General features: G+C 43.0%; 1 long non-coding RNA gene across 2 annotated transcripts in view; it reads right to left on the reverse strand.

Annotated features, from left to right (window-relative positions):
• LOC123606006 overlaps window positions 1–24,369 on the reverse strand; it is a 44,260-nt gene that overhangs the window by 5,896 nt on the left and 13,995 nt on the right. Inside the window, exon 1 of one of the 2 annotated variants that reach the window (XR_006716044.1) lies at window positions 171–278. The exons of the other annotated variant lie outside the window; for it this stretch is intronic. This is a non-coding gene — a long non-coding RNA (uncharacterized LOC123606006). Of the gene's footprint in view, window positions 1–170; window positions 279–24,369 lie in introns of those variants that run through there. 2 annotated transcript variants of the gene reach the window in all.

Consider the following 24,369-nt stretch of genomic DNA (forward strand, 5'->3'; position numbering starts at 1 on the left):
CACTGTTGGCTGTTTGTTTTTCAACCACACAACCTTTTCCCTCCTTCAGAAACCATATCATGAGGGGGAAAAAAAGGACCACATAGGCCATACTGTCTTGGATATGCCCCTTGGATGTAGGCCAGTGCTGGGTCTTGTTTTATTTGTTGGAAAATTCCTTCATCACCCACCCTGAATTCTGACCTCATTCCCGGCCACTCTGGGATGTCCACAATGAGACCAGGAAACCAGTGGTGTTCGAAGAAAAGCAGTCTTCTTTTTAAAGTTGGTTTAGCTCTGAGAAAAGAAAAAAAGAAAAAAAAAACACACAATGAGCAGAGTGGTCTTTATTGTTTTTGCCTCTTGCCTCAAGTGGTAGTTTACTGTCATTGATGTCAGGGCACCCAGAGTATATAATTTTGTTAGCCTTTTAACCACAGTTTTAATAAATGAGATAAAATTGAGGAAAGTAAAAAAAAAAAAAAAAACATAGTAGGATACATTTCTCCTTGGCAGCCCCGAAATCCAATGTTCTCTCTCCCTTTCGGGAGACCTACAACCACACACTTCTGGCCACACCAACACAAGGGCATAGGGGCTGAGAGACTGGGGAGGTGTAGGGAACTAGCAACAATGTCTCTGCTCCCATATTCTTTTTTTAAAGTTTATTTATTTTTGAGAGAGGTAGAGAGAGAGAGAGAGAGAGAGAGAGAGAGAGAGAGAGAGGGAGAGAGAGAAGGAGAGAGAGAAGGAGAGAGAAAATTCCAAAAAGCCTCCTCACTGTCAGGGGCTCGGACCCATGAACCTATGCGATCACGACCTGAGCCGAGATCAAGACTCAGACTCTTAACCAACTGAGCCACCCAGGTGCCCCTCTGCTCCCATATACCGCATGCTCAAACACAGCATGGACCCTAGCATGTAGAGTAGACCCAGGCTGCAGGCAGTATTTCCTAACCCTTAGATACCACCTGGTGGACACGTTAAACCTCAGGGATAGAAGAAACCTTAAAGGACATATGGTTAGGCATCACCACTTTCCAGACCCAATGACAAGCCTGTGATTACAAGGAAGCAGAGTGGACGGTGAGAGCTTGGGCTCTGGTGCTCAGCTGCCTGGGTTCGAATTCAGACTCTCCAGTTAATAGCTGCTGTGTGTGACCTTCATGTGGCCCATCATGATTCTGTGCTCAGCTTCTTCACTTGTCAAATGGATATAATGAGGGTTGTAGAAGGGAGTTAATACACCTGGTGCTGGCTGAGCAATGGATACAGGGAGGGTTAATTCACTTTGCAGTCCTAGTATGGAGCAGAGTGCCTGGCATTTGGCTGCTATGCAGTGAGTGTATAGCAATGTGTAAATAATTAAACAAGGACGAGCATACACACTTTGCAGATAAAGAAAGGAGGGTTATAAACCTAGTAAGAAGTGAACGGGTCCCAAAACTCCAGATCCTGGGAGCTTTCTACCACACCACTGCATCCCATGGACAACGCCCATGGTAAAAGCTCAGCAGGTACATTCTCTTTTTTTTTTTTTTTTTTAATTTTTTTTTTCAATGTTTATTTATTTTTGGGACAGAGAGAGACAGAGCATGAACGGGGGAGGGGCAGAGAGAGGGGGAGACACAGAATCGGAAACAGGCTCCAGGCTCTGAGCCATCAGCCCAGAGCCTGACGCGGGGCTTGAACTCCCGGACCGCGAGATCGTGACCTGGCTGAAGTCGGATGCTCAACCGACTGCGCCACCCAGGTGCCCCTGAGCAGGTACATTCTTGAGGTCACCTCAACCTTGTCCTGCCTCCCACCCACACTAAGCACAGCCACTGACACTCCTTCACCTGGCACACAGCAGGCTCCGTCTACAAATGTAAGGCGGCTCTTCAGTGACTCCCATTAGGTGAGTCCCTGAAGAATCTCCTCTGTGACACTCCCCGGGAGGAAGCACCCAGCATCTGCTGATCACTAGCTCTTTCTCCTTTTTTAAACCGAACTGCCAGCCCACTGCCTCTGCTCTCCTACAAACTCCCACTGGGCTGTCACAGAAGCCTGAGGATTCGAGATCTTTGTTCTCTCTTTGTTCTGAAGATGGTTATTTCTGCAGGGCCCTCCTTCCAGCCCTCCCCTCTCTCCCCACCCCTACTTGCTATTCTAATGAAATTCTCTGAGAATGGAACTCCCGCTGTGTGGTCCCCCCCTTCCCCCCTCCTCTCCTCCCATTTCCCACCACCATCTCTCAGACATCACTTCCCATTCCCCTGCCTGCTTTTCTCTGCCTGTTCCTCTTGACTTATTTTATCCTTCTGTTAAAGGGGAGAGGGAGACGTCTAGCGATAGCAACCCGCTAGCAGTTCCCCAGTGCGACCTAATCAACACGGGACAGTCCTGACACCTCATCGTAGGACTATTAAAATGTCTTCTGTGCTGTTTCATTCTGCAGCGGGCAGATTAAGGACACATGCGTGTGTTGGGAGGCCTAATTGTCATTGTTCAGTTCCATTTTCCCAAGGAGCAGCCTCTTCTGACGTTACAGTGGGTGACCTTGAGCTGCCCAGAAAAAATGCTGCGTCTGTCCTGACACTCACCACCAGAACTCCCCCAGAGGAGCAGTTGGTCAAGGATGAACGGGAGGGAGAGAAGCAAGAATCACAATCACGTCACTCATCTGAGAGAGGGGAGGATTTCAGGCTCTGCTCTCTGGTTAGGAACCGAGTTTTAGTTTGTGAAAATTAATTTCTTTCTCAGGGAGGGGAAGTTTAGCCTCAAGGTTTAGCCTCTGTGATGACATCCCAGTTTCAGGGAGAGAGAAGAGGACTCAGGCTACCCTCCATTCTGGCCTCCTGGAGTTTGGGAATGAATGCGGATACTGTAGAAACCTGGGGGCATGATCCTTTTTGCTACAGGTTCTCCATCTCAGGTGCTTTGTGCTCTTTAAGCAGAGAAAGTTATTCTATCTCCCTCTGTAGCCACCTGCCTCACTCTCCTGCTGTCTCACCTGTGCTTCTCTGCCTCCTCCACCCTTTTGTTCCCTTTGGGCCACATGGGTTTCCCTCTCTCCTTCAGCCACTCTTGCCCCGGAGCTTAGGTTTGTCTCCCCAGAAAAACACCGGCAGGCTGAAGGGGAGAGATCCAGCAAATAGACTATGGAGGAATGACAAGCTCAACGCGGCAGGTTGAAGGAGTCACCACTAGATGGCACTCTACAACGCTTTCTGCAGATCCTTTAGTTCTGGTGAGAAATTCTGGTTCCAAAGAAATCATTGGAAAGCACCACGAGAGGTCACTAAGTCCAGTGGCCTCCAAATGTTTTTTATTCTCACCTCTGTACATCATAACTTTCTGATCATGCGCACCCACATGTATTTATTCCTCAGTGTATATGTACTATCAAGCTATACTAAACATTAGTAAAACTTATTAAAAAATTATGTTTAGATGAAAATTACAGCGTCAATTTAAATAAGCTTTGGAATATTTTCCTTCTGCACTACAAGTGATCACTTTATACACATTCCAGAGAGATCAGTGATCTACTTTGTATTTCCTTTCTCCAAAAGGGCATTTCAATAAAACAAGTGTTTTTTTTGTTTTTGTTTTTGAGCTCCTACTACAGACTCAGCACTGTGGAAGGGACGGAGATGATTAAAAAAAACAATAAAATGTTTTTTATATCTATAAGTTTCTTGTGTCATATCATAGAAAAGACTTAAAGACCATGTAAAACAGCATGCATGTAGCAGTCAGAGCATTTAACTTGCAAACAACATAGCCCACTCTTACTATTTTAAAGAAAAAGGAATTTATTAAGTGGCTTACAGAATGTATTGGAGAACCATTAAGGAAGTCAGGATTGGAGGCTAAACAGTAGCCGGGCAAAAGGATCAGCCACTCAAGGGCTCCTGTGGTAGAAATCAGTAGTACAATTGCCTGTCGCTCAGCACCAGGGACACCAAGGACCAGAGAGTGCAAACTGCTAGCAATGCCAGGGGAAACACACCCAGGTCACCATGCGTGCCCGGAGAGCTGAGCTCCCAGCAGGCAGCACTGGTCACGTCCTCCTTCCCAGTAGCATGGGGCTCCACCTGCTCAGCAGAACTGAGGTTGTATCCAGAACCAGGCTTCAAGGATGTCTTTGCCTCTCTTTACGCTAACGCAGAAAAAGCAACTAGAGGCTGGAGTAAAGACTGACTGAACCAGGCCACAGGATCTGCCATGTTAGGATAGTGTCTACTTGAGGAAAGAGGCCAATGCGTGCCTTGAGCTCTCACATGAACAATCCCAGGGAGCTAGTCAGGGCCTGTCAGCTGCTAACCCAGGCTCTGGCTGGATCTCAGCCTGAGACCACCTTAAGTTCTTGCCACAATAGGAGAGCTCTGAGAGACTTCCTATCTGAGATGATTTCACCTAAGTGCCAAAGGTTCCTTGCATTTGTTAGGGTGTGTCTACTTTTCTCTCCCAAGTTTGTATCTGACACTCACCCAATGCTTCAATTTCATTTCCAGTTTCTCCATTTTCCTCTATTCTTACTTAGGTGCCTGACTTCTGAGCTCAATTCAGTATCCACTTCTATTTCTTCCTATTCCCTGGCTCCCTCCCTACAAATATTTGATTCCCTGCCTCACCTGATGTATGGCTTTTATCCTATGCCTGGTCTTGCTGTGAGCTTCATTCCAAGACTCCCTGAATCTCAGCTTATGCCTCTTCTCTTTAGTATATGTGGGCACAGCCTCAGCTAGAGGCCCTGAGGGAGTGGAGCTCTGGGAACTGGGTGACATGGAGAAGTGGAAGAAGGACCTTCTCCAAAGGGACAACCGAGGGCAGAGGTGCTCTTTGGCTAGCCTGAGGGAAGGAACAGTAGCTAATAACAGGGGCATGATAGGGCCCAATTAAGCAGAAAATATTTTTGTAGGAAAAGTAGGGTGACTGCTGTGATTTACCAAAAGGTGAATATCCCTTAATGCCTTCGTTAGATTGAGGCGATATAACATAGAAACCAAACCAAAGGTGGTTTAAACAGCTCAAAGTTTATATTTTCTTTCTCGTAAAAATCCAAGCTGATAGTGAAGTTCTGCTCCTCAAAGGTGCCAGGAGTCCAGGCTTCAGTGCCTGGTTTCCACTACCAGTGGCCACCATTTTGTCTAAACAGAAGAAAGAAATGGGAAGAGAGGGTGCACTCTTCCCTTTAAAGAGATGACCCAGGTATTGCACAATTTACGTTTTCTCATATCCAATTGGCCAGAAATCAGTCACCTGGCCACACCAAGCTGCCAGGTAAGCTGGGAAGTGTGGACTTCACCAGCCATGTGCACAGCTAGGAAGCTCTATATCTATTTAAGAAGGGAAAAATGAATGTTGGGGAGAACCAGCCCTCTGCGGGCTGTACTGTGACTAGGCTGCAGGAGCAGTTCTCAGGGAAAGATTGCTACTGTCTTACATGTGGTCTTCGCTGCAGGCCAACTGATAGCCAATGCCTTCTTAGAAAACATCAGAATTACTGACAGCATTAGGTATAGGTATAGGAGAGAATGCAATGTAACCCTGCACAACCACCCTCCACCCACCCAGCCTCCACCCCAAGCCACCCCTTGGGGTGAAAGCCTAGTGGAGCCCTTCACAGCACTGTCATCAAGTTCAAATCTGGTTCAAATCCCAGCTCTCCCATCAATCACATGTGTGATCTTGAGCAATTTGCCTTCCCTTCCTATGCCTCCATTTCCCCATCTATAAAAGAGATAGTAACAGTACCTACCTCAAAGGTTGTCAGAGAATTAAATGAAATAATGCATATTCATAGCACCCGATACATAGTAAAGACTCAATGATTCTTGGCTATTTTAATACAGACTATACACACACAAATGAACCCTCAGCCCGAATCTGCAAGCATGTACATAGTTCTTCCTGAATCTGATGTGGCAAAGGAAAAAGAATAGATTTATGCCCAGTTCCTTCCATCACCTTCTATATCTCGGGCTCCACTGTGGGAGAAACAGTGACAACAAGAAGAACAATAGCACAATGCAAAGGTACAAAAGCAAGAGTGAGCATGGCTTCAGAAAACAATGAAAAGTCCAGGGCAGCTAGAATGGAAGTAGTAGATAAATTTGAACAGTCCGACTCATGCCCTCATCAATAAACACTGATAAAATGTGAAACCACCTAACAAGGAAACTCTCCAGTTGTTCAAACCTCATTTGAGAAAGACATTCTCAGCACTAGCAGGGGCAGCCAGAATACTTTCTACAATGGTTGCAATGAGCATCATCAGGAGCAATATCAAAAAAAAAAAATTTAACATTTATTTTTGACAGAGAGAGACAGAGCATGAGCAGGGGAGGGGCAGAGAGAGAGGGAAACACAGAATCTGAGCTGTCAGCACAGAGCCTGACGCAGGGCTCGAACTCACAGACCACAAGGTCATGACCTGAGCCAAAGTCGGACGCTGAACCAACTGAACCACCCAGGTGCCCCATCAGGAGCAATATCAACAAACCCATGCTCTAACATCTAAGGTGCTCTTAATATCCTTGTTTATAATGCCGTGTCCTGACCCAAAGTGTCTGGACAAAACTTTGAAAAATTAGCACCCGTGTTCCTTCTACTCTCTCCCCAAATCCCAGGAGCATGCTGCATGTGTTAAATATCTACAAAGGTAATCCTCAATGGTAGAGAATGAGGGTTGCTTAATTCCCTTAGAAGACCTCAGAATCATGTGAGGGAGCTTTTCAACTGCATACTACATACGTCCACCCAGAGACCGTAATACACATTTGCCTACTTGGTAATGACAGGCTGAGGTGTGGGAGCCAGCTCCTACAAGCTCACAAGAGCAGATTTGCATTTCTCCTCCCATCTCTGTGTTCAAGGGCGTCCCCCTGGTAGTTTGAAAATGACATGTTGGGGGGCGCCTGGGTGGCGCAGTCGGTTAAGCGTCCGACTTCAGCCAGGTCACGATCTCGCGGTCCGTGAGTTCGAGCCCCGCGTCAGGCTCTGGGCTGATGGCTCAGAGCCTGGAGCCTGTTTCCGATTCTGTGTCTCCCTCTCTCTCTGCCCCTCCCCCGTTCATGCTCTGTCTCTCTCTGTCCCAAAAATAAATAAACGTTGAAAAAAAAAAAAAAATTTTTAAAAAAAAAAAAGAAAATGACATGTTGGGACTATTTACATGGAAAATGGCAACCACTGTAAACCAGGGCTCCTTCTGCCACTGCCCCAAACAGCTGCTTTTTCAACATTTATCAACACACCACTGCCACATGCTTTCAAGAATCACTGCAGTAAAGGTTCATGTGAGTAATGATAACATATTATACCTGCCTCCTGTCATGTGGGAGTGGGAAAAGAGAGAATTCAACGTTCTATAGTACGTGCAGACCTATGCTAGGTGCTGGAAGGCCTCTGTTCTCTAGAAGGGTCAGATGTTTGATGACTCCAGAAAGATGAGCTCAGCTCTGATTCTGTGAAGAAGCATTGTAGAAAGCCCTGCTGGGTAAAGACACAAGGAGTATCTGCCTTGGTGATACTTTTGATTTGGGTGATAGGCAAGGTATGGAGCATAAGGCGGTGAGGATATATATATATATATACACACACACACACACACACAAATACACACACACACACACACACACACACATTATACAGTAACAAATGGAGAGGGGCCAAATGACTGGTGTGAGTACTAAATACTCAAAGAAGAGGAGAGTTGATTGACTGAGTGGCTGCTATGTGCCACACATGGTACTAGGTTCTGGGGACTCTAGTGAGCAAGACAGGCCCTGACTAGGCATCGAGTGTGGTGCCTCTCAAGGTGTGGTCTGAAGACTGTCTGCATCAGAATCATGACCAGTAATAAAAGCTAACAAGTATTAAGGGCATGCTATGAGCCAGCCACTGTACTAAGTGTTTTGCATGTATTATAATTTCATTCTCAGACCAACATTATATTTGACCTATTATTATTATTTCCATCTCACAGATTAGAAAACCGAGAAAAAAAACCACTAATTATCTTGCCCAAGGTTGCACCATTTGGAAATAACCAAGCCATGACTGAAACATGGAAGTCTGGCCTCAGTACCCATGCCCTAAACCTACATTAAAAAGATTGTTTCCCTGGGTCCATGGGATGCCTGGGTGGCTCACTCAGTTAAGCATCTGACTTGATCTCAACTCAGGTCTTCATCTCAGGGTTGTGAGTCCAAGCCCCACATTGGGCTCCATGCTGGGTATGAAGCGTATTTAAAAAAAATACTGATTCCTTCGGCCCAGAGTAACTGAACCAGAATCTTTGGAACTGGATCCCCAAAATTTTACGTTTTAAATTGGATCCTTAGGTACTCATGATGCTTATAGGTATTGATGCTCAATGGCCTGGAGATGAAATCTGACAATTCCACAAGGTATCGTAATAAAAATAACATTTGATAAGCATCACATAAGAGGTATATTCAGGATGTTAAAGGAGGATGCAGCTTAACGGTGGTCAGGGAAGTCTTCCTAGGGGAACTGCTCACATCTGCCTCAAAGGTAGGTGTTCACTGGGTATCAAGGGGGTAAGAAAGCCTCCAGACAAAGGAGCACATTTGGATCACAGGGCCAGAGGGAGGAAAGCTGCTAGGCCTTTGAAGAAGTGGAATAAATCCACCATGGCCAGAAGGTAGGATGCCTGGGCCCCTGCCTAAAAGAAGAGGCAAAAGTGGCAGGTGGAGGTGAGTCAGGGCTTCCTGCAGTAGACTAGCTGTTTGTGTACTGAATAAAGTCTCTTCATCTGCTCAGGAAAGGGCCTTTTTGTAACTCAACTCCTCATCTACATACCTCTAAGCAATCTGCACAGAAAGACCATCTGTCTTTCTGTGGCCATCAGTGGTCTATCAATGACTCTGGGTCAGATCAGGAGGAACTTTACTTGCACGTTCAAAAGTTTGGACAATCGGTAATTGTTGTAGGATTTTAAAAAGGGAGTGACATGGTTGGATTTAGGGGTTTGAAGGATCATTCTGGCTGAAAAAGTCAGAAATTTCTACAGAGCACACTTACCATGAGCATAGGTGTTATAGATGGGATTCTGTGGTGAGGTCGCCATTGTGGCTCCTCCTTTCCCATGAGGCTGCAGATTCTTTTCCACCACTGGGACAGTGAGTTCCCTCACACATTCCCAGAACGTCATCCTGCCCCTACCCTCCCTTGTCCACATGCTAAGGGACATGAAGAAACTGAAGGTCAGAGAGGTTAAGTTATGTGCCCAAGGTCATATAGGTGCAAAAATAGAATCTGAAACCACATAATTTTTGTTCCAAAGCTTTTGCTCCAGCCACCATCCACAATTGCCTCCAAGTCTATGTAAATGGGGTAAAGCCACACTCTCCTAGAGTTCCTATATGACAAAACCTGCATGGGAAATTCAGAAAAACTCAATTTCATCTTCAAGTTTCCACACCACAGGAAGCTATGAATGAATCAAAGATCCTTATATCAGACAGGACTAGTACAGCTCACAGAGAGAGAACACAATCAAACTGGCTTAAACCAGGAATTTAAATAGCTTATATAACTAAAACTCTGATTCTGAGACCAGTAGATCCTAATACCTTGGTTACTTTCACTGCATCTCAGCTTTCCTTCCCTCTGGGTGGCTTCATCCAATGTGAGCTCTCCCTTGGTGACAACAAAAACACACAACAGCAACTCCAACTGACATCTCACCTGCTTAGATACCTCACCTGGGAAAATGCTTTCAACACTGGATCCAGAGAATGTTCTGGCATGGGACCTCACAGGTCAAGTCTGGGCAATGTGCCCAGCTCTAGAGAGGGAATGTGTCAGCCCCACTTGATCGCATGGTCTGAAAGTGGGAGTATAGCCCCCCAAAGGAAAATGAAATGCTGTTTCCAAAGGAAGAACTGGATGGTAGGCAGGGGAAACGGGTTTCAAGGACTCCACAGAATTTTCTAATTCCTCCTTTTTAGACCCAGTAGGATCACAGTGGCTTCACTTTTTCTAGAAACTTCTAGGCCTCTCTTCACTATCTAGTCAGTGATAATTTGAGATAGTTCTTAACAAGAATTACCAGCAAAAAAAATAAAAAATAAAATAAAATAAATAATAAAAAGTCTCTTTGGTTTCATGTACTTTAACTTAAGATATAAATTGAGAAAAGTTCAAAGAGAAGTAGAATCCTTGATTTCATGGAAATATCAAATAATATACTTAAACAGTTGGAAATTAAGTGAGAAAGTAACAAATAGGAAAGACAAGAAAATGATTTTATTTAACAAAGTTCTGAGGCCAAAGAGAATGATCAAAGTTGGAAGACAGGAAGAAAAGGAAAATTATTTTGAAAATTGAGATATCAGATAAGGAAGTCGGTGTTGGTTGGATGTTTCAAGAAAGCAGATATCCATCAACTTAATCAAGATTTTTTTATTAAAACTGCTGAGCTGTCAAGTATGATGCTTTTCTCAGTGTGACAGGTTATAGAACAAGCCAAACAAGAAAGAAGATTTTGCTGCGCTAACTGGTTCCTCCATTTCCATCACAACCTCACGAGTGGAAAATAGTGATGCTGATAATGTCATAATCTAATTATTTTGCTCTTCCATCTTTGTTTTTCAGTGCTTAAGATGATGACCATAAGGGGCACCTGGGTGGCTCAGTGAGTTGGGCATCTGACTTCGGCTCAGGTCATGATCTCACAGTTCGTGAGTTCAAGCCCTGCGTCAGGCTTTGTGCTGACAGCTCAGAGCCTAGAGCCTGCTTCAGATTCTGCTCCTTCTCTCTCTACCTCTCCCCCACTCATGCTCTGTCTCTCTCCTTCAAAAATAAAAATAAACATTAACAAATTTTTTTTTTAAAAAGATGATGACCATAAATTTTCTTTTTTTTTTTTTTTTTTTTCAACGTTTATTTATTTTTGGGACAGAGAGAGACAGAGCATGAACGGGGGAGGGGCAGAGAGAGAGGGAGACACAGAATCGGAAACAGGCTCCAGGGTCTGAGCCATCAGCCCAGAGCCTGACGCGGGGCTCGAACTCACGGACCGCGAGATCGTGACCTGGCTGAAGTCGGACGCTTAACCGACTGCGCCACCCAGGCACCCCATAAATTTTCTTTATTTACTTTATTCCACACAGATTTTCCTTAAAGTTGGTGGAGGGGCACCTGGGTGGCGCAGTCGGTTAAGCAACTGACTTTGGGCTCAGGTCATGATCTCGCAGTTTGTGGGTTTAAGCCCCACATCGGGCTCTGTGCTAACAGCTCAGAGCCTAAAGCCTGCTTCAGATTCTGTGTCTCCCTCTCTCTCTGCCCCTTCCTGCTCATGCTCTGTCTTTCTCTCTCTCTCAAAAATAAATAAACATTTAAAAAAGTTGGTGGAAACTGTAGGTGATATTCTGTATAATTTTTGATTCGAAGCTAGTAAGTTACAGAAATTTATAAATGGGAGAAGAGAAAATTACTTTGTCCATGATTGAACTAATGGCACTTTATCATTTGGGGATAATTCTATCTGGCTGCAAGTGAGAAGTGTCTTACTGGGCTCAGATCTGCTCCTTACTGTCCTCTCTGGAAAATGAGCACTGACACTGCAGGCTCAGATATCATCTTAAGACTTGGTTTAATTTTTTTTTTAAGATGTTACAACAAACAGCAGTCATATTAGCTCAATCATAATTATCATCATCTTTGAAATCCTGGAAATAGTTATTTGTGAAGAGATTGCTGTATGCCAGGCACTATGCCAAACACTTCTTGCGTTTCAGTTATTACACCAAAACATACGTTTAGAGGAAAACTGAGGTTCAAATTACTTGAGCAAGGGGACAAATCTAGGGAGTTGCAGAACCAAGATTCCCACACTGGGCTGGTCATCCTGGTTAGCACCTCACGTATACCAGAACCAATTAGCATTACAATGTTGGAAGACCAGAGAGTTTATTCCTGTCCTTTGTCACCTAAGTAAAGTGATTACTCAAACAGACTGCTGAGGGGCACCTGGGCGGCTCAGTCATTTAAGCCTTCAACTTCCGCTCAGGTCATGATCTTATGGTCTGTGGGTATAAGCCCCATATGGGGCTCTGTGCTGACAGCTCAGAGCCTGCAGTCTGCTTTGGGTTCTGTATCTCCCTCTCTCTCTGACCCTCCCCCATCTGTGCTCTCTCTCACTCTCTCTCTCAAAAAAAAAAAAAAACAAAAAAACATTAAAATGTTTTTTAAAAAAGAGAGCTAAGCAAAAGTATGTTCTTTAACTACTGAAAATTCAGCTCTTGATTTTCACAGATGATAATCCACACCATCTTCCTAAATGTGAGGTCTAGTATATGATAATTTTATATTCACCAAATTACATTGTGGGTAATTTAATATATTGACTGCCCACTATGTGCAAGATCCTGAGTCCATAACTTCAGGAAGAACACTTATGAGTTAAAATGCAGCCATTGTTTTGAAGAGTTTCCAGTATGGAGCAGGGTGAAAGAGGTGGAGAAAGTTCAGAGGAACCGTCTACAAGAAAACAAGCCATAATTGGAACACCATAAAAGAGCTATAACCCAAGTATCACAAGAGTTTAAAGAGAGAGAGGAATCCCACCCATTTGTGAAAAGGCTTCACTGAATATATACCATTTGATGCGGTCCTTGTGTTAGAGGAGGCAGTTAGTTAGGCTTTAACAGGATGCCTGGAAACCAGCAAAGGGAGAATCAAGTCCCCTTACCAGGAAAGATAGCAACCTGTCCTGGCAGCATTACACACACACATACACACACACACACACACACACACACACACACACACGGCCACAAGAAGCCAGATCAAACCAGGCAGACCCCAAGACAAAGAAGGTCAGGTACACATCCAAGACAAAGACCCTGGCCAAGTAAGGAAGAAAAGGCACAAAACCCTGCTCTCAAAGAAATCCCCTCCCCAAACAATAAATATTCCATTCCTCACTTAACAAGTGTTAGTGAAAGACAGAGACCCAAACCCTGGGCAAGGCTCTCCCATGAGCCACCCTCTCTCCCATCTCCAGAGTGTACTGTTGCTCACTTTAATGAACTCTTCACTTGTACCTCTCCAGCACTGTCTGGTCTGTCCTTGAATTTTTTTTCTCAAGACTGATTAAGACCCTCCAGCAACATTCCCCCCACTGCCTCCAGGGACAGCTGGGCAGAGGCATCAGGGCCAGGAGTTCTCCCCAGTCTATCCCGAAACACTCGCAGATTTGAAGAGATGTCACCATGCACAGAGGAAAGGAAAAGAGGGTGTAGCAGACAGAAAGAACAGCATAAGAAAAGACAAGCAACAGTATGAGTGTGTGGTCTTGTACACACTCGTGTGATGAATGAAGTATTCTAGTCTGAATGGAGATGTGGGTATGGGAAATAATGACACGCAAAGCTAAAATAGAGGTTGCAGATTCTGTGCTTAGTCTTTTGGCACAGCTGAAAAATTGGGCTTGATGTGCCAGGCAATGGGGAAGACCTACAGACCAGGGAGCAATTGGACTGGATAAAAAAACAGTTAATTGGAATGGATGTGATCAGGTTGTTATGGCAACACCAACAAAGTATTTAGGCCAGTGCTTCCCAACTTTAAATTGCCTAAGAACCACCAGGGGGACTTGTTAAAATGCAGATTTAAATTGGCAGTCCTGAGAGGGAACCTCAAAGTCTGCATTTGTAACAAGCTCCTACGTAAGGCCCATGCTGCTTGCTTTTCAACCACAACTCAAAAACCTTAGTCTACACAAAATGACACAGAAGACATCCTTAGGCATTTGCCATCATTGTTACTCCCAACCAACTCTCTGCCGAGGTACTTTTTCTTTTTTTTTTGCATTTTCAACTGAAAATCTGACATTTCCACCTACGTCTCTTCCTGTCCCCCCCATATTTTTAACTCTTTAAATACCATCTGGAAGAATAGGAAAAAGCAAGCAGATTAAATGAGGTCACTTAAGCAGTTTGTGGTTTCAGCTGAAGCTTTGTGTTATCTTAAAGGGAAGCAGAAAACATGTGGATGTATAAATAGAGGTGTGGAACACAAGTTCACAGAAATTTTTATTCTCTCACTGTATAAGGATGAGCTCACATTTAGGACGCAGGGCTCAAAGCTGGTTGCCTTAGTGAAAAGTGGGATACTGGTTACACTGAGGACAACTGAGCAATCTAGGTCTTTCTGACACTTGCTGTGGACCAGATGCTGGGGCGTTGGCCTCTGGAGCAAATTAAACTGAAGGCATTTAATAGCAACCTAAATCTTAACAGCTGAAAGAGGAAATGCAGCAGAGGATTTGAAACTAGGTCAAGGAGGAAACTCTGGTAAACCTCCCAAAATGGCTGACTTTCCAAACATTATAATTCTTCCCACCAGTCATTTTCAAAAGGAAAGCCTATTTTCTCAAATGGTATCCTTCCTGACCCCAAAACAAGGTAAGTAAGCAGAAACACAGAAACCAAAATCCATGGCAGCCACGAACCCTTACTTCTGCACTGCCAAACTTCTGTCCCTGCCTCATGTGTACCATGCTGCCTCCTGGCCACAGGAAGCAATGGAGGTGGAAGCAAATTGACCTGGGATGAGAATTACCCCTAAGGGCACAGATTAATACACAGTTTGACGTCACTATAATTTAATCCATTTCAGATGGTTATTTGACTGAACAGATGGTGGCAGTGTCCATGCATAAGCTCCAGTCAGTTTCTTGACTGATGTCCACTCGCACCAAGGAAGAGATTAGCTAAATGCAACTGGCAATCTAAGGTAAGATTAGGCAAAGCATCTAAAATTCCATTGGCATTCTCTTATGATGGTTTTCCCTTGAGTGGAAAGAAACAAACTTTGCCTATCCCACCTGAATATTTCCTTCAAGAGAACTTAAAGCCTGCCACAAAAAGAAAATATCACAAAGTGAAAGAGCAATCATTCCTATGTTAGATTAAAACATGTGGGACAAGACACTATTGAAGCCATGGGCATTTTTACTGAAACTGTGTTTGTGGCAGACATTGTGTGAGATGCCCAGTCCCTTTGAGAAACACTGCTCCACTGAGGAAAGGAGCCCCGAGCAGTAATGTCAGAAGAATCATCAACGTTTCCGCCAGGAAACCCACTCTGGGGCAAAAAACTACCAATCCACAGATTGTCCTGTGACCTGTGATATAGTCTCACACAACAATTTCTGTGAAAAGGGAAAAGATGATAATTAGGTGGCCAGTCAGACTTTCCTCAAAATTGGAGCTGGAAAAAGTGGAGAGAATCCATAGTGGGGGAAAAAAAGCAAGAAGACACAAAGATAAGGAGAAACCCAGAGGAGCAGACCCACAGTAAAGGCAGAGCACAGAATGAAGAGACCTTGTATTCATTCTGTGGCTCAGATGCTTAGAGGCTGGAGGGAGGGTGGTCCCAAACAGCCATCTGACCCCTCCCAGGCTTTGTGAGACCCACCCTTACAAGCTTCTCTCTGTGTGAAGCTTAAGGATTCAACTCTTTATGAGCTTCCATAAGACCCAGCTATCAGCTGACATTCCCACCGGCAACATTTGCATCTTCAACTCCCCAGTCCTTATATGAAAGAGATCAAATGCTAATGCCACCATCTAGACCCCAAGACCTGACTTTTACTGCCTACCTGCTTATACTTACCGATCTTTGTCCCACATTTTTCCTTAAGCTCTTTTCCAGCTTCTCTTAACTCAGGCAAACGGAAAGCAAAACCACCGCTCTAGCAACAGTGACTAGACCTCCTGACAGGACCTTCAGCTAGTCTAGACCACCCAGTCCACTTAGAGCTTAACCTCTGACTTGCTCATATGCAGATAGACCATGTAGTGACCTCTAGAATGACAATGATTATCTTTACCTCATTATAATACTAAAGTCTCCACCCAAGGAGGAGCCTCAGCCTAGTTTACATAACATACAATGTATGTATAGGCATGTTTCTTTAAGGCGCATGTGTGACCTTATGCCCAAGTTTACATATTATGACAAGGATTCCTTATTTAAATATTCATCCTAACCCTCAACAAAAGGAACCCATCTGCCCTTGCTTGAGGGGTCACAGCTTTGGAAATTATTCCCTGTGATCACCTTATTTGCTGCAAATAAAGTTTTCTTTGTGGGACAAGTCAACCTGGTGCAGTTTCTGATTCACCAAGGAGAGAAGTCACATTGGTTCTGTTATGGAACCTGGAAAGCTGGCGGAAAAACCAAGTGGCACTCGGAGATCTTGGTGGATTGGAGATTTATTTTACACTGGCGGGCTCAGAGGAGCCTGTTTCTCCAAAGGTCTGAGCCCAGAATGCAAGCAGGGAGGGTAATTTATAGCCGACAGCCTCCTTATCTGTGGGGGTTTTCACACGCACAGCAAAGGAAGAAGAAACCAGAGGAGGGGTCTCTAAGCTAGAGACCAGAGTTTGTTTTAGTCCAATCAGACATCTTTGGTGTACTTTATCCACTTCTCCAACAGTTCCATTACACTAACTAACCAGACACAGAAAAGAAGAAAAGACTGGTTGGAGAGAAGAAAGAAAAGACAGAAACCTAGGCCCTGAAAGGCTAATTTGAATAGTTTCAAGAACTTGTTGATGGGTAGATGTTCTATCAACATTTCTGTCACGCAAGACCCATGCATGCCAGAGATGACCAGCAATTATTTGAAAACAAACAATAAAAAGGTAAAGGTATGTTATTATGTTTATAGTCATTCCTAAATATTTTATTATATTTTAAATACATTTCATCATTAATCTCAAGGTATCCAAACTTCTTTGGTCTTGTCAGTCTCCTTCTTTGAACTCCCAGATCAGTTTTATTCTACTCTGCCATGTCTTGTCATCTAGAGAAAAGGACAGATCTTTCAGATAAAAGCCACTCCCCCCAACCCCCCCGCCCCATCCTGAGAACTCGGGAAATGAAAAAAAGATATAAATCCGCATTTAGTTTCATGCCTCAACCCTCTTTTACACTCAATCTATCCCCACATTGGGAGTTCTGGGAACATTTTTTTCCAATTCTTCAGAGGTATGATTCCAGTGAGAGAGGGAAAAAAAAAAAAAAGAAACGATCAAAAGTTCTCTCAAAGTCCAGGGTTATTTCTAATTCAAAGCAAGGAATTTCTTTACAAAATTTCTTTCTTTCTTTCTTTCTTTCTTTTTTTTTTTTTTTTTTTTGGTCACTCCATGACTGCTCCTCCTGTCATTCAAAACCTCTACTCTCATAATTTGAATGCAGGCTGCATTCTCTGGTGACCATTGTCATTGAAATTTCTTTAGTGGGTTGTCAGGAGGAGAGAGAATCCTCCTGAGTCTCAGCCCCATTGTCTCTGGCTGCCTTGAGTGTGGACATCACCATGGTAACATAAGCAGGTAAAGAGCAGTGTTATTATTCCCTGATGGGGTGAGGCTGCAGGAAGGGCCTGAGTTCCCAAACTCATCCTCTCCAACATCTGTTAGACCTCTCACCATGTCTTGTGCAGGAAGTCACTCTCTCCCTCCTAGAGTCCAGACTGCATTCAACACACTGGAGAATATTATATGTAAAATAAACATATCAGTGAGTCACTAGCTACTCATCAGAGCATTCCTCAAACACAATATAGGCCTAAAACAGAGCCGTAAGGGAAAGGAGGAAGCTAAGGATTTGAAATCTTTTTTCCAAATGTCAATCTTTCAATCCTTCAAATAAATAAATGAAAGGTAGAAAGACCTTAGGTTTTAAAGAAATTGTGGCATGTAAAAAAAAAAAAAAAAGAAAGAAAGAAAGACCTTTGGTTTTGTGTGGTATATTTGTGTCCTTAAGACTTCTCGATATTTTACTTTAAATATTATCAAATTTCTAAAAAAAATTTAATGTTTATACATTTTTGACAGAGAGATACAAAGACAGGGAAGGGCAGAGAGAGAGAGGGAGACAGAATCTGAAGCAGGTTCCAGGCTCTGAGCTGTCAGCACAGAGCCCGACATGAGGCTGGAACTCACAGACCACAAGATCATGACCTGAGCTGAAGTCAGGCACTTAAGTGAGTGAGGCACTCAAGTGCCCCAAATAATTATCAAAATTCTAAAGAGTATTAGAGTTTCTTGTTACTCATAATGAATGGACTACAGTTAGGCAGAAGAGAACAGTACCCACGTTTTGAGAGGAAATCTGAAAAAAATGAACACAGTTTGCTTCCTTTCTAAGAGTTTACTCTCTCCTTTGCCTCAGAGAAAGTGAAAATTCCTACATTGGCAAATTTCACTGAAAACAGGTTGTTAGTTTTTTTCATTCAAACTTCGAGCTTGGTATGAGACAGTACTGCACTGTGTTAATACCTAGCTATGAAACTGTGGTCAGGTTAATAACTTACTAAATTAGGGAGAATTGAGTAATGTTGGTTGAGTTACCCATCTCTCTAAATAGGAAAACTCTGCTGTAACTACAGTATTATCACTAACTCACTATGTTCATGAGCAAATCAATCATCATACCTTAATCCCCTCCCCTCCCTGCCAATATCAAATTAAGGTTACACTCTTGCTTTCCTATTTATCTCCTGGCCACGTTCCTCAGCATTTTGTTCTTTAGGGTCATAACTTCAGACAACAGTCATACCCAGGATGCATTGCCACAAGCAAGATGGCTGGCTAAAGGACTGAACAAGTTAGATTGCAGTTTATGTTCAATTCCCCAAGCACCACTAACTCCTACTCTTTCTGAGACCAGACTTAACAGTGTGGTAGGTAGCCCCGGTAATTCCTGGCCTCACAGTAGGCACACTATTGCACAATTCTCTCCCCTTAGGTGTAGACTGAACCTGGTGACTCTCCTCTAACAAAAAGAACATGGCAAAAGTTCTAAGATATCACTTCTGAGACTACATGACAAAAACATTGTGTCTTGCTCCTCCCTCTTCCTCTCCATTTTACTCACTCTGATCATGCTATTTGGTACCCTGTGCAGAGGTCCACAGGGAAATGAACTGAGGGAGGCTCCCAGCTAACAAAGGATCAAGACTTTCAAACCCTATTAGGAACAGAGTCCTGCCAATAAGCATGTGAGTGAGCTTGGAAGTGAATCCTACTGCTTTCCAGTTGAGCCTTCAGATAAGAGCACTGCTCTGGCCAACACTTTGATCACAGCCTTGTGAGAGACCACGAGGCAGGTGTACCTCGCTAAGCAATGACTGGATTCCTGACCCACAGAAACTCTGAGCTTGTAACAGGGTGTTGATTTAAGCCACTAATTTTTGGGATAACTTTCATGTGTAACAATAGATAACTAATAACCAATACAGTCAGAAATCATGATACAGTACGTTCAATGAAGTGGTGGTTTGCAAATGTCTATGTCTCTAATGGTTATAACTCACTTTAGTGTGGTACTGAGCTTCAAGGAGCATTTTTTAATGAAACAGAATGAAATGAAATGGAATGGAATAGAAAATATATCAGAACTTGTAAGTGTTAAAAATAAACATTGCCTTATAAAACTTTTATTTTATAAATACATTTCATACACTAGGTCATGTTATAAAATGTACATGTTAATATGAATTGAACAAAAAATGTTTGAAAGACACAATCCTAAAGGGCAACTGTAAAAATCAAATGAGAAAGAAAATTAAACTTTTGCTGTGGTCTGAATATTTGTGTTTTCCCCAAATTCATAAGTTGGAATCCCAATGCAATGTGATATCAGAAAATCACATGGGTGGAACTCTCACAAAAGGGATTATTGCTCCAATAAAAGACACACACACACACACACACACACACACACACACACACACACACTCCACCCATCCCCTCACCCCTCACCAGAGTTCCCTGGCCCCTTCCACCATGTGAGGATACAATGAGAAGTCTGTAACTTAGATGGCCATCTTCACTGGAACATGCTATGCTGGAGCCAGAATTCTAGCCTCCAGAACTGTGAGAAATGAACTTTGTCTTGTTTATAAGCCACCTGGTCTATGGTATTTAGTTACAGATACCCAAATGGATTAAGACACTCTCTTCCCCCCTGCAAACGAAATGTTGAGACTTGGATCAAGTCTTACCCCTCTCTAAAGATTTCTGTCACCACACCAGCCTAATGGCTTTCTCCACCCCCTCTTGGAGTATAAGGCCTGTAAGAATCCAGTGTCAATAGCAATAAGTTACATTAATTTATTATTGTTTATTATTTATTATTTATTGTTCAGCTTGGAGTATTTCTCCTGCAATAATATCACTATTCTTGAGACCAGGGGCTGTGATTCACTTCTCTGTGTTCTCCATAGTATATACTGTGGCAAGTGTAAAACATGTGAAGAAGTTTTTGGATCACCTTTGATGATGGAGGTTGATTATGAAAGAACGCAGGAATGAGGAGGAACACTATAATTTGTCTCCTTGTGTTAGGTTGGAAAACAGTACCCTTCAGAGAGATCCATATTCTAATCCCTGGAGCCTGGAAATGTTACTTTACATGGAAATAAGATCTTTCCATATGAGATTAAGTTAAGGATCTTTAGATGAGGTGATTATCCTGTTTTATCAGAGTGAGTCCTAAATGCAATCACATACATTATTTCAAATGGGAGGCTGAGGGACATATTGCACAGATAAAGGAGAAAATCATTGTGACCTCAGAGATAGAGATTGTACTAATACAGCTCCAAAGCAAAAAGTGCTAGTAGCCATCAGGCTTGAAGAAGTAAGAAGAGCCTCCAGAGGGAGCAAGCACAGCCCTGGTTCCAATACTTTGCTTTCGACCTAACAGATACTGATTTTGTACATCTAGACTCCAAAACTGACAGAGAATACATTCCTATTATTATGCCATCTAGTTTGTGGTAATTTGCTACAGTAGACACAAGAAATCTATACACTTAATACCACCTTTACCTTTGTGCCCCAGAATATCCAATATTATGATGGACAGCAGGCATTACTACTCTCAACAATGTTTCTTCAGGAAACATTCCTATTTATTGAGAAATTTCAAGGAAAATAGTCGAAGAGGCAGTGACCAACTTTCTTCCCAAGGAGGAGATTAGGCTGGGTTGGCTGGTGCCACATAATATGTGTATCTCTAACAGGCAGTCCTCTGGACAAATTATCTTGAATGCAAGTGGACTTTCCCATATGGTAACTATGAGGTCATGCTAGTCTTGATCAGGTTACCTAGAAGCAGATCCTAAGACAGGGATTCTCATTCAAATAATGGATTGAGGGATGCTGTCAGGATAAGGGGAGTAAGAGAAGCAGAACAGTTGGGGCGAAAAAGAGGTAGATGTGGTCTGAGCCACAGACTAGTTTCAGCCTGATCCTATGGAAACTTGTTACACCAAAAAGTTGGTCCCACCATGAGGCAAGGGTGCCAGCCTTTGTATCCCCAACCTGCCACTCAATGATTGAGAGATGGGAAGATGGGAGAAGAAATAATGACCTCCCAGGCAAAGAGCAATAATAATTATTATATATTATTTATTTATTTATTTATTTAGAGACCATGCATGAGTGTGAGCACATGTGCATAATTGAGCAAGGGAGGAACAGAGAGAGGGAGGGAGAGACAGAGGGAGAGAGAATTCCAAGCAGGCCCTGTGCCATCAACCCAGAGCCAGACACAGAGCTCAGTTGTAGGAACTGTAAAATCATGACCGGGACCGAAATCAAGAAATGGATGCTCAACCGACTGAGCCACCCAGGTGCCTCTGAATATTATTTACTCACTCTGAGTGTGAACTCCGGATTCCCTTAGGCTGTTGCACAGAGTGGCAACCTAGTAAATCTCAATCTGGCTGCAGAAACAAACCTGACCTTCAGTAGAGTAAAGGTGGGATGATACTCAGGTCAAAGAAAGCCTTTACAAGATATGACATAAAGGTGGCAACATGTACATATAGGCCTATGGAAGGACCTCTCCATAGCAGGTAAATCTACAAACTGAGGGAAGCAGAATCTGAGGGCATTTGTGACCACACCAGGATCCTTGTTTGAGCCCAGGATGAAAAGCATGATCCAAACATGGCCTATATGGAAACATAGCTATTTTATTGGGTCTTCAGACAGAAAGGGTGAAATAGCAAAGTATCCAAAGAGGCGTGAATTCTACCCTTCATGCAGGAAATGACCTGCAAAGCCTTGATTTTGATCATTTAAATCCAACACTTCCGAACAGGTCCCTGAAACTTAGAAAATGCCTCATGACTCTTCAAAACATTTCTTAGACATGCTAGACTGCCTCATTGCTGAAGTCAGCTGGCGCAAGAGGGTGGGCAGAGACAGGGGCAGTGAGGGAGGGAAACAAGGGGGGGGCTAGCTACACACGTCTACTGGCCCAGTCTCAGGGCCCCCCCACACCCCAGCATCCCTGTACCCAATACCCTCAGCTCTGTCCTTAACTAGCATTTCCCAGGCAGATCCTTGGGTTTCCTGTCTTGGGAAAGATAGATGGGAGAGAAAGAAGAGGAAACAGACAGAGAGAGAGATGAATGAAATAGCACTGCAGGCCTTTTTTATGACATTTAAAAATAGTAAAACAGCAAAAAGTCATCCACCAAACTACTATTTCAGAAATGAAAGCCATTTGAATAATAATGATAATTTAAAAAAAAAAAACATATGATGTCAGAGTAACAGGCCATCCTTTAAGGTGAAGAGATTTCATTTTAAGGAAAAACTCATTACCTTATGCTTACTTTTTTCATTTTACCTTCTGAAAGCCAGGATTTGAGACCGCAGGCCATTTAAGCTCTCTTCTTCTCATACACATTGAAAAGAGCTGGGCCCCTTCCGGCACAACACAAATGAAGAACAAATGAAATACGTGCTCCAAATAAAGGATGTGCAAAAGTCACGGAAACTCTTCAACCAACTGTTCCCCAATCGAGTTCTGTTTAATACCCTAGGGAGAGTCTCATGATTTTGGTAGGCCTGCTAGAAAAAGTTTCAATAACCCACAACAAATTAAAGTTTAGCTCTTTTTTTGTTTGTTTGTTTGTTTTGAGAGAGACAGGGACAGAGACAGAGAGTGAGTGCAGGGGAGGGGCGGAGAGAGATAGAGAAAGGGAATCCCAACAGGCTCCACACTGTCTGTGTGTGGAGCTAGATGCGGGACTCAAACTCATGAACAGTGAGATCATGACCTGAGCCAAAATCAAGAGGTGAACACTTAACCAACTGAGCCACCAGGCCCCCCCCCAAAGTTAAGTTCCTATTTTACATGTTTCTATTATTTAACACTTTAAAAAATAAATACGACGTTCAACATTTATTGGGTAATTGGCTATATGTCAGATGCTGTACCAAGACATGGGGAAATATATATGCACTTTCCTCATATTTAAAAATTAAGATATAATTTATACACAATACAACACATACTTTCTTACTGTGTATTCTAGGAGTTGGACAAATAGGCTGGATATCCATCACCACAATGAAGATATAGAACAGTTTCATCCACTCCAAAATCTCCCCTTTGTAGTTAACTCTTTCCCTCAGCCCCAATTCCTGGAAACCATTGATCTGTTTTCTGTGCCCACAGTTCTGCCTTTTCCAGAAAGTCCATATAATAATTCTTCAGATTTCATATGAGTGGAATCATAAAGGAGATAGCTGTTTGAGTAGATAGCATCGTATACCTGACGTTCTTCTGTTATGTTTATTCAGCAATCCCTTCATTGTTACTGCAAAGTACAATGTACTTTGTTTATGTGTTTATCAGTTGAGGAACAGTTGGGTTGTTTTCATTTAGGGGGTACAGAAACTAAAATAACACTACTATGAACATTCACATTGGGCATACTCATAATATTGTGCAACCATCACCACTATCTCATTTCAGAATATTAGACAGGTATGATGATTAATTTTGTGTGTCATGTTGACTGGATTGTGGGTACCAAGACAGTATGGATGTTTCTATGAGGATGTTTTTGAATTGAAATCCATGGTAAGAGAACTCCTTTCAGATTTTAAAACCTCTATCCAGTGGATCTGACAGATTTGAGAGGAAAAGCCATAAAGAGCCATGTAAAATACTCATAAGCATAACTTGATGAATTAAGAGGTTACAGTCATTGGAGCATTGCCTGCACCTCAAAGCAGCATGACCAAGAATGTGTAGCATTAAGATTCTAAAAGAAAGTTTTGCAAAGACAGGAGGAGAACCAGGAAAGACATGTACAGACTGAACCCAGGCCTGAGTTAATTCTGCTCTCATGGAAGAGTATCTCTTAGAAGGGATTACCCAGGAGAAGTTAAACAAGATTTATATAAAATAAGGGATTTTTTTGATGGACCCAGAAGGTATCGATTTTATATTTTTCATTACTAGATAGCCCATAACACAAGATACAGAGGAGTGTGATTGAAAACAAATGTCTGGACCAGAAGGCAAAGAATATGTGAAATGAAGGCA

This window comes from Leopardus geoffroyi, chromosome A1 (assembly GCF_018350155.1).
Source record: "Leopardus geoffroyi isolate Oge1 chromosome A1, O.geoffroyi_Oge1_pat1.0, whole genome shotgun sequence".
NCBI lineage: Eukaryota > Metazoa > Chordata > Mammalia > Carnivora > Felidae > Leopardus > Leopardus geoffroyi.